The sequence below is a fragment of the Cynara cardunculus genome (genome assembly GCF_001531365.2).
Source record: "Cynara cardunculus var. scolymus isolate 2C chromosome LG 3, CcrdV1, whole genome shotgun sequence".
Classification (NCBI taxonomy): Eukaryota; Viridiplantae; Streptophyta; class Magnoliopsida; order Asterales; family Asteraceae; genus Cynara; species Cynara cardunculus.
In genome coordinates, this window is record NC_037530.1 from 11239383 (window position 1) to 11248315 (window position 8933).

Sequence of the window (8933 nt, forward strand, 5' to 3'; positions counted from 1 at the left end):
CTCTGAGAGCTAAATCTAAAAGATTAAATCACTTCATATTTAAGTTATCAACTTATTTATATGCACTGAAGTTATAGATGAACTATAATTCAAATAAAGTTATGCAATTATCTTTAAAATTTATATAATTATCTTACACTTTATTATAATTTTTTTACTGATAAAACCATGTAATTATCATAATTACATTTGAACACATATTTTATAATTATCCTCCAAGACTAATTATCTTATAATCACCATCATTTAATTTCGGGTTTCTAAAATATGGGCAAACACAATCTTGTGTGCGACTTATAATTTTGCATACTCCTTGGCAGTTTTCCAGTGTGACACGTGTCGTGAGCATATAATAACTTACAAGTTTACATACTCTTTTTGTACACTTTTCACTGTAACTCTAATTCTCACACAATCCTTTGTTCTAAAATAAAATGTATAAAAATGCAATAAAATTACCTAGAAAAATAGATAAGTAAATAAAAGTAAAACTAATTTTATTAGTTTTGATATGTTTATTTATTTTAATCAAAACTGTACGGCACATGGAATGGAATACAATGTGTTGAATGATAAAAGGAATATTATAATAAAATATTGCAATATTCCCTTTTCGAGATATAAAAAATATCGTATTTAATTTTGGATTATAGAAATGGAGTGATATTTGTTTAGCAATTAATAAATGGTTAAACTTTTGTCTCATATACGATATACGTGGCATTATTCTATTCGCCAAAGCAAGATTCAGTCTTACTCTTAAAATAATGAATCTCCAATCCCGAAGCTAAATCACGTGACTGTGTCCTGACAACCTATGATGTGTCCTTGCAGTTGCCAGCTGGCATCTCGCAGGTTTTCGTTGATTCCCCCCACTCCGTGGGCTCCACTTCAAAAGTGCCGTCTGATGATTGCCACGTCATCGGACCATGGTGCGCGTGAAACAGTGGAATTTTTCTACCGACGCCGCAATACATATGGGTGGACCCCAAGTTCCGTGAAGCGCGTACGTGACTGCACGTTAATTTTTCCTCATTCCCCCGCCCTTCCTGCCGGACATTCCTCGCCTTAAATTACATTTATACCCTTCAGATACTTTTGTTTTAACGACAAACAACACGTATTAACAAAAACCCCTTTCTTTAAAACAATGTTTTTATCTTTTCAATCATCCCCCTACTTCACAAATAATGTATTAACAAATTAATCAATTTTTAACATTTTGTAATTCGAAAAAGTCTAACTAAATTCAATTGATTTTATTGTTTGTAATGATTAAGTATTTTAACAATTTTTTAGAACAAATAAATTTTTAGACATTTTAAAACTTATTAAATAACTTCTAGGACATTCCAAAATCTGTTAGATATATTCTTATGACTTATACAACTGGTTAATTTAATAAAATAATGAAAAAAAGTCTGAAAAAACTTATTTTCAACAATTAAGCTTTTAAACTATTTTTTTAAATCAAAAGAGTACTTACATTTATAAAATGAAATAAATATACCAAAGAAATACTTATATTTACACAAAAATACTTACATTTAAAAAAGATTATTGATGAAATATATTTTAAACCACAAGGGTGAGGCCTAATTGATTTGAGCTTAACTCCAAAGGTCAAAAGTAGTAGGAGGTCGCGGGTTTAAATCCAAGGAGTAATAAAAATTCTCTTGTAGCCACGGAGGTTCAAATGGGTGATTCCGGACTATCTGCAAAGCAGGTGGTCGTTTTGGGATTAGTCGACTCGCATACCGGGTTGGATATCCAGGTTAATCAAAAAAATATAGGTTAATCAATATATATATATATATATATATATACATATATATATTAATTAAAAATAAAATATTTTCTGTCAATAATTTTCAAATTAAAAAAAAATTTAAAAGAATTACTAATGAAATTTATTTTAATTAAAAATAAAATATACTTCGTTGGTGATTTTTCAAATTAAAAAAATAGACAATAATTTGATTAAATTATTGATGGATTAACGATAAAGTTTAACTAAATAAATAATTAATTAAAATTCGTCGTTAATCCGCGGTGAAATGATACCACCGACATGATTCAAGCACAATCTTTCACACTTATTAACATGTTACTGTGTTAGAGCGTCTAACGATGATCAAGTTAATCATCAATTAGATACAAGTAATCCATACATATATATCAATGAACATTAGCTATGAATTTTAATTATTATGTATTTAGTTGAATTTTATCATTAATCCGTCAGTAGTTTAATCAAATTATTTTCTATTTTTTTTAATTTAAAAAATCAATAGAATATATTTTATTTTTAATTAAAATAATTTCATCAACAGTCTTTTTTTTATTTTTTAGTTTAAAAAATAAAAAATTAAAATTAATTAATTAGAATTTTTTATTTTTAATTAAAATAAATTAATTAGTAATTTGTTTAAATCCTTTTTTATTTTATTTTTATTTGAAAAATCACTGATAAAATATTTTTTTTGTTTTTAATTAAAATAAATATCATTAATAATCTTGTTTAAATGTAAATATAAATATTTTTTGGTATATTTATTTCATTTTATAGATGTAAGTATTTTTGGGTTTAAAAAATATTTAGAAACTTAATTGTTCAAAATATGAAAGTCGATTGAGTTTTTTTCTAGATTTTTTCCATTATTTTACCACATGAGCAAGTTTTATAGGTAATAAGAATGTATCTAATAGGTTTTAGAAAGTCTAAAGAGTTACTTAACAGGTTTTGGAATATCCAAGGATTTATTTGTTTCAAAAAATTGTCCAATGACTTAATCATTCCAAACACTAAAGTCTATTGGGCTTTTTTTAGAGTTTCCCTTTATAATATAATAAAAATAATACTAATAATATAATATATTAATCAATATAATAAATATGATAATTAAAATTAGATAATATAATATGTTAATTAATATAGTCCTAATTTGATTGCTAATTACATATACTTATATTATAAATTTTGGATTTGTATAACAAAATTGGATTTTAGAACAAGTCTATATTAATTGATGATTTTAAATAGCTATTGCAAATAACATGAATACAAATATAGTTGATCAAACTTACACATTTTAATGAATTAATAATTGTTAAAAAACATGATAAATGAATTAAATATTTTATTTAATTTTCTTTTGTCAAAGTTTTATTAATTATGAAAGAAAAGAAATATAATTTTAATTATTATGCAACTTAAGAAAACATTTTTAAAATTATTATATTTTCTTTTTGATTACTAAAGATATTTAATAATAATATAAAAATAACTTACTATATTTTCTTTTTGATTACTAAAGATATTCAATGGGTGAGCTTGGTTCGAGCTTGATTTGAGTTCGAGTTCGAGTTCAAGCTTGATTTGTGCTTGTTTCGAGCTTGATTCGAGCTCGAGTTCGAGCTTAGTTTGAGCTTGATTCGAGTTCGAGCTTGAGAAATAGTTATCAAGTTCGAGTCAAGCTTTGATTTTTATTACTCACGAGTTTTCGAGTTCAAGCTTGGAAATTGGGTTTCGAGTTTGAGTCGAGTATAGTGATACTCGAGCTCGATTCGTATCATTCACACCCCTAGATTTAGGAAAGTTGTTAAATCAAAATATAGGCTCAAAATCTCTATTTTCTTCAAATTGGAGATGCTCTCATAGTGTAATAACCAAAAAAAAAAGGAAAGGAATTGATAGTCATTAAAATTCAAGGACTTGTAGTGTAAATGCAATCAAAGTGAAGGGTTTAGACCCTAAAATTAAATGTAATTTAATAGCAGGAAACCCAATGGTCATGAAACCGATGATCATTAATCTTGGCTTATCGTTTCATATTCCGTGAAACCGACGGTCATTAATCTTGGCTTATCGTTTCATATTCCGTGAAACCGCCGATGACTTAGTATAAAATGGGAGTTTGTAGCTTTATGTGAATTTTGGGTCGAGAAGGAGAAGTATTGTGAGAAAAGACGATGGTGGACGCTGTAATGAGAGTTGATGGTGCTCTACATCGTAGCTAGTTTGGCACCAATTGAGGAGACGCTAGCCACTTCAAAGATCGCTTTGGGCTACGACATGTATTGTGAGTTACACGTGATTTATTTTTAAAATGGTTGCATGTCTTATTTATAATTATCCACAAGCTTGATTGAAGTTTCTCGAGATTTTTGATATGTTATATATGCGTGAAAAGTTCGATATTTTTATAATATGTGTTTTGAGTACTTGTGTGTCAATGGGGATGTACTACGGTATGATTTTGTAAAGACGAGCATGCTTTGTGAGCTTGTCTAAGCCGTAAGTGCGGACATGTTGTATGAGTTCGTCAGGTAATGCTGTGTGAGGTAGACATCTCCCATGACGTTGTTGCTTTGTGAAGTAGACATGCACTATAATATATTTATTTTGTGAATTGTATTATAGCCGTCAAGGCATGCTATTTTAGGAAGCTTCGTGAAAATTGTTTACCGTAAAAGTTGATGTTCATGCATGAAAACCGTGGATTCACTGGGACTAAGGCTCACCCAAAACTCTTTTAAAACTTTTTCACCCAAGCGGCTATTAGACTGGAAGGAAAAGTTGGATAAAGAGAGAAATAATGATTAGCATCAAAGAAGGACATGTGCAGATCAAGACATTTTTATATAGAGCAAAGTATGTTCATCAAGATTATAAGTTTAGATGATGATATAAATTGTAAGATTATAAATTTTATTTCCGCTGCAATGTAAGTGTTTGATCTTGGAACACTAGTTTTGATATATTTAAGTATTCGAAATTTTGGGATGTTACACATAGACTATAGTTCCATCTCATCAAGATGGTACGATCTATTGTCCGCAAAGTCAATCACTGGACCGCTAGCTTAGTTGCTATCCAATCACTATCAGATTCATTAACATGTTTTCGGTTCCACAGCTGAACTTTCTTATTTAGTCGATGGTTTTCATTTTATCTTAAAATGGTTTTGCCATTTGGTTTGATTTAAGGTTTAATTGATCAATGCAAGGTTTGGTAGTCAAACTCTAATACCAAGCTCATTTATAGATAGCCATTTGATTTTCAGGGAACAATTGTGAATCTAACTACGATTTAGGCTTGGAAAACATAAAGATACACAATTAGGGTTCAAACGATACCAGTGTCATATGTAAATACTGGTTACGGTCTGATATTAGAAATTTAAATAGAGTGTTGTTTAATTTACAGGCATCAACATTTTCAATGACGTATGTAGTATATTTTTACAATAAGTCAGACTCAATTATTAATAAATAGAACGTAAATATGAGTCAGAATATTAGGTCTCAACGATTCAAATCAGTAATACATATTTAGAACATCTCCAACTGTATATTCATAATCTCTCCAATACAGAAAAAAGTTCAAGTCTCCAAAAAATTATATCAAACTCAAATAGTTTTTGTATTTTTAAGATTTCAATAGAGAAAATTCTAGAAAATTTGTTAAAGGAAAAAATTCCAAAATCTTCATTTTAAAGAATATGTTGTAGTTGTTCTAAATTTGAACAACTCTCCAAAAATGATTATAATGGAAGAAAAACTGATCTTTTTTTTATTATATTTCACTGATAAAAAAAACCTTTCAATTAAATGTTTAGAAGAAAGAAAGAAAATTTTAGTAGACATATTTGACGATTTAGGGGCCATTTACGGGGTAAGCGTTTACCAAGTAACATTACCTCACCGGATAAATATGGTAAGGACCAAGAATCTTACTCGATAAGAGCGAGACAAAGATCAAAAGTCTTATCCGGTAAGTGAGGGCGACGACTCTTACCACGGTAAATGCTTACCGGTAAATTGTTGCATATGATGTCGTTTTGGTGGACTAAAATCTTACTCACCAAGTAAATAATAGTGTTAAATTTTACCGGTAAGCATTTATCGGATAAATGTTTGATAAACGGCTCTTTACTAGTATAATATTAAAAATAAAAAAAAAAACTATTGAAGATAAATTTATATTTTTAAATATTTTGATTTTTATATTTTCTGAAAAAACATATAATATCGAAACAATTAAAAAAATTGTATGAAAACATTGGGCAATTTGGTAAGTTTAAGAGAAGAGAAAGGTGAAGGTTGGTCAAAAATCCACCAGTCTCCAGCTGCTGGCGCGTGGGCGGCTCAACGTACATTGCCGTGTACAACCTTTCAACAGACTCTTCATCTTCTCATTATTTTCTGCATTTTAATTCTTTTTTTTTTTTAATTTTTCATCAAAAATAAAATTTTATTTTTTAAAAATCTTAATTAAATTAAACTAAAGGGTTGTTTGGCAGTTGCTGAATGGTTTTGTTCAGAATGGTTAAGAGGGTTAAAATGATTAAGTGCTGAATGAAATATGGTTGTTTGGTAAATGTTGTCTGAATGACAACAAATTACCATTTTAATCCTCTGTATGATTTAGTACTGAATGAAATATAGCTGTTTGGCAAATATTCGAATAAAACAATTACTTTAATTATTTTATCTACTATTACCAAAAGAGTGAATGATATTAAACAATTTAAATTAAATTATAAATAGGTAACAAAAATCAAATATGGATATACATAGCCTCAATTTCAATTTCAATTTTATCTTCATCTTCATCGCCCCCTTTATCAAATTAAAGCAAATTGGAAGTCTGGTTTAGCGATGGGGGAGTGAGGAAGGGATGTTTGGTCGTCGTCGGAGTTGAAGCAAATTGCATCTTCATAGCCCCCTTCCCTCCGTCGCCAGCCTTAGCCGCCGCTCAGGCCTTCCGCCTCTGCCTTCCCTCTCCGTCGCCAGCCTTAGCCACCGCTCAAGCCTTCCGCCTCTGCCTTCCCTCTCCGTTGCCAGCCTTAGCCGCCGCTCAGGCCTTCCGCCTCTGCCTTCCCTCCATCGCCAGCTTCGATCGATGTTCTCTTCCGGCAGGCGCTGCTTTCCTTCAGCAGGTGCCGACGCCGTTCATCAGGTATGAAACTAACATTCATTCCTCCTGTTAATACTCCATGTTCTGGTGGATTGAGGGCATGTCTTTTGGGTTATGGGAAATGGATTGAGGAGGAAGATGCCATTAATGGTGGAAGTGTGAGGTTGGGGTTAGGAGTGACGACAAAGAGGTTGCTGGAAGATGATACTGCAGCTGGTGCTTTCGACAAACAGGTTGCTGGAGGAGGAACGATGATGAAGGAGATGGGGGAAGGGTAATCATGGAAAAATGAGACTCTGAACCATTAGGCAACCCCTTAGATGCAAAATCGTTAAGAGGTAATTGTCACCATTAAGAGGCTCATTTTTTTGCCAAACAGCCTCTACCTCTTACCGATTAAGAGGCTCCCTCTTAATGTCGCCATTAAAAGGCAAACAAAAAGCCCCTAACTATATTTTTGGTTTATATAGTTTGCTACTCATAATCAAGTTTGACTTCATTTTATGTTAATTACCGTTTTAATCATAGTGATTGCTATTTTATCTCATTTTTTGTCCTTCCGGATAAGTAGTTGTTTGATAGATGTTGAATGATTTGAATCATAATAATTAATGAGTTATTTGTTTACTTCTTAATAGTTCCATTAAGAGGCAACCTCTGAATCCTTAAGAAGTGAATCTTGTTTGACAAAAAAAGTCTGTCCCTAAATGGTTCTAAAACCTTATGAATGATTTTGTATCATGCGTCTTCCTTAACCATTCAGCGCCCTAATTTTATTGTAAACAATTACCAAACAGTTATATTTCATTTTGCATTATATCATGAGAGCCTCTTAATCATTCTGACCACTTAATCATTCTGCATCAAACCATTCAGCAACTGCCAAACAGACTTAAAATTGTCATAATGGCTAAGAGACTATGTATTTATAGTGCAAAATGAAATATGTTTGTTTGGTAATCATACTGAATGGACAGTCTGAATGTCGAAAGATTACCATTTTAACCCCTTGGATGATTTATTTTTGAATGAAATATAACTTTTTGGTAAATATCTGAATAAAACAATTGCTTTACAAACTAAAAGGCAAAATCCTAGAGATGAACTAATTTAGAACCATGATTCTCTTAACAACCAAACAAGCTAAATGTGATATTTTCCGGTCAATTTAAGAATCCCAGAGTACAACAACTCACAAAGTTTTCCAACTTTGAAGAAACTGATCAACAAAATTCACCAAATCTGACAACACACCGCCCGATGAAGAACTAATCGGGACTAGGAAGTAGAAGCAAACTCCGAAAGGTGGGGGAGGAGGAGAAAAAGTGGTAGTAGTTAAATCGGAATTATTGTTGTCCTGCTTGGAAGAGAGCATCAACCTGCTAATAGTGGCCTCTAAGTCAGTGACCTCCCTTGAATATGGTGGAGTTGGTATAACTCCCTCGAGATCGTCTACTAAGCCAGCCATGGCGATGATGACGGTGGTGGTAAAGAAGTGATTGATGATGATTATGTTAGTGACCTCAGGTTCTTCAAGATCGAAGAAGAAACCCTAGATTTGAAGGTTTTAATCAGTTTCATGAGAAGAATGACGAAGAGGGAAAGATAAATTGAATAAAGAAAGAGAGAAAGATAAAGTCAGAGAAGATGATCAGTTTCATCCTCAACTGCGACTATGGAGATGGATTCACCAACAATTTTGGTCTCGTGACTATTAATGGTTTGGCTACCAGCATCAAAAGCAAGCGAGGAATCAACTTAAGAAGGTGAAGGGCAGTCTTGGAAGAAAAAGGGATCTGAACGATTTAGGGGCAACCTTGGTAAAGAATTGCTCAAATGGTTTAGAATGATTCAGGTATCATTTTTTTTTTTTGCCAAACATCTCTCTTTGAATGAATGAGAGGTTGGCTCTTAATGGCATCATTTGAGGTTACCAAACTGCCCCGAACTCTAGTTAATAAAGTCAATAATTTCAAAGTAATTTTTACCTCTTACTCTTTTATTGGTCTTT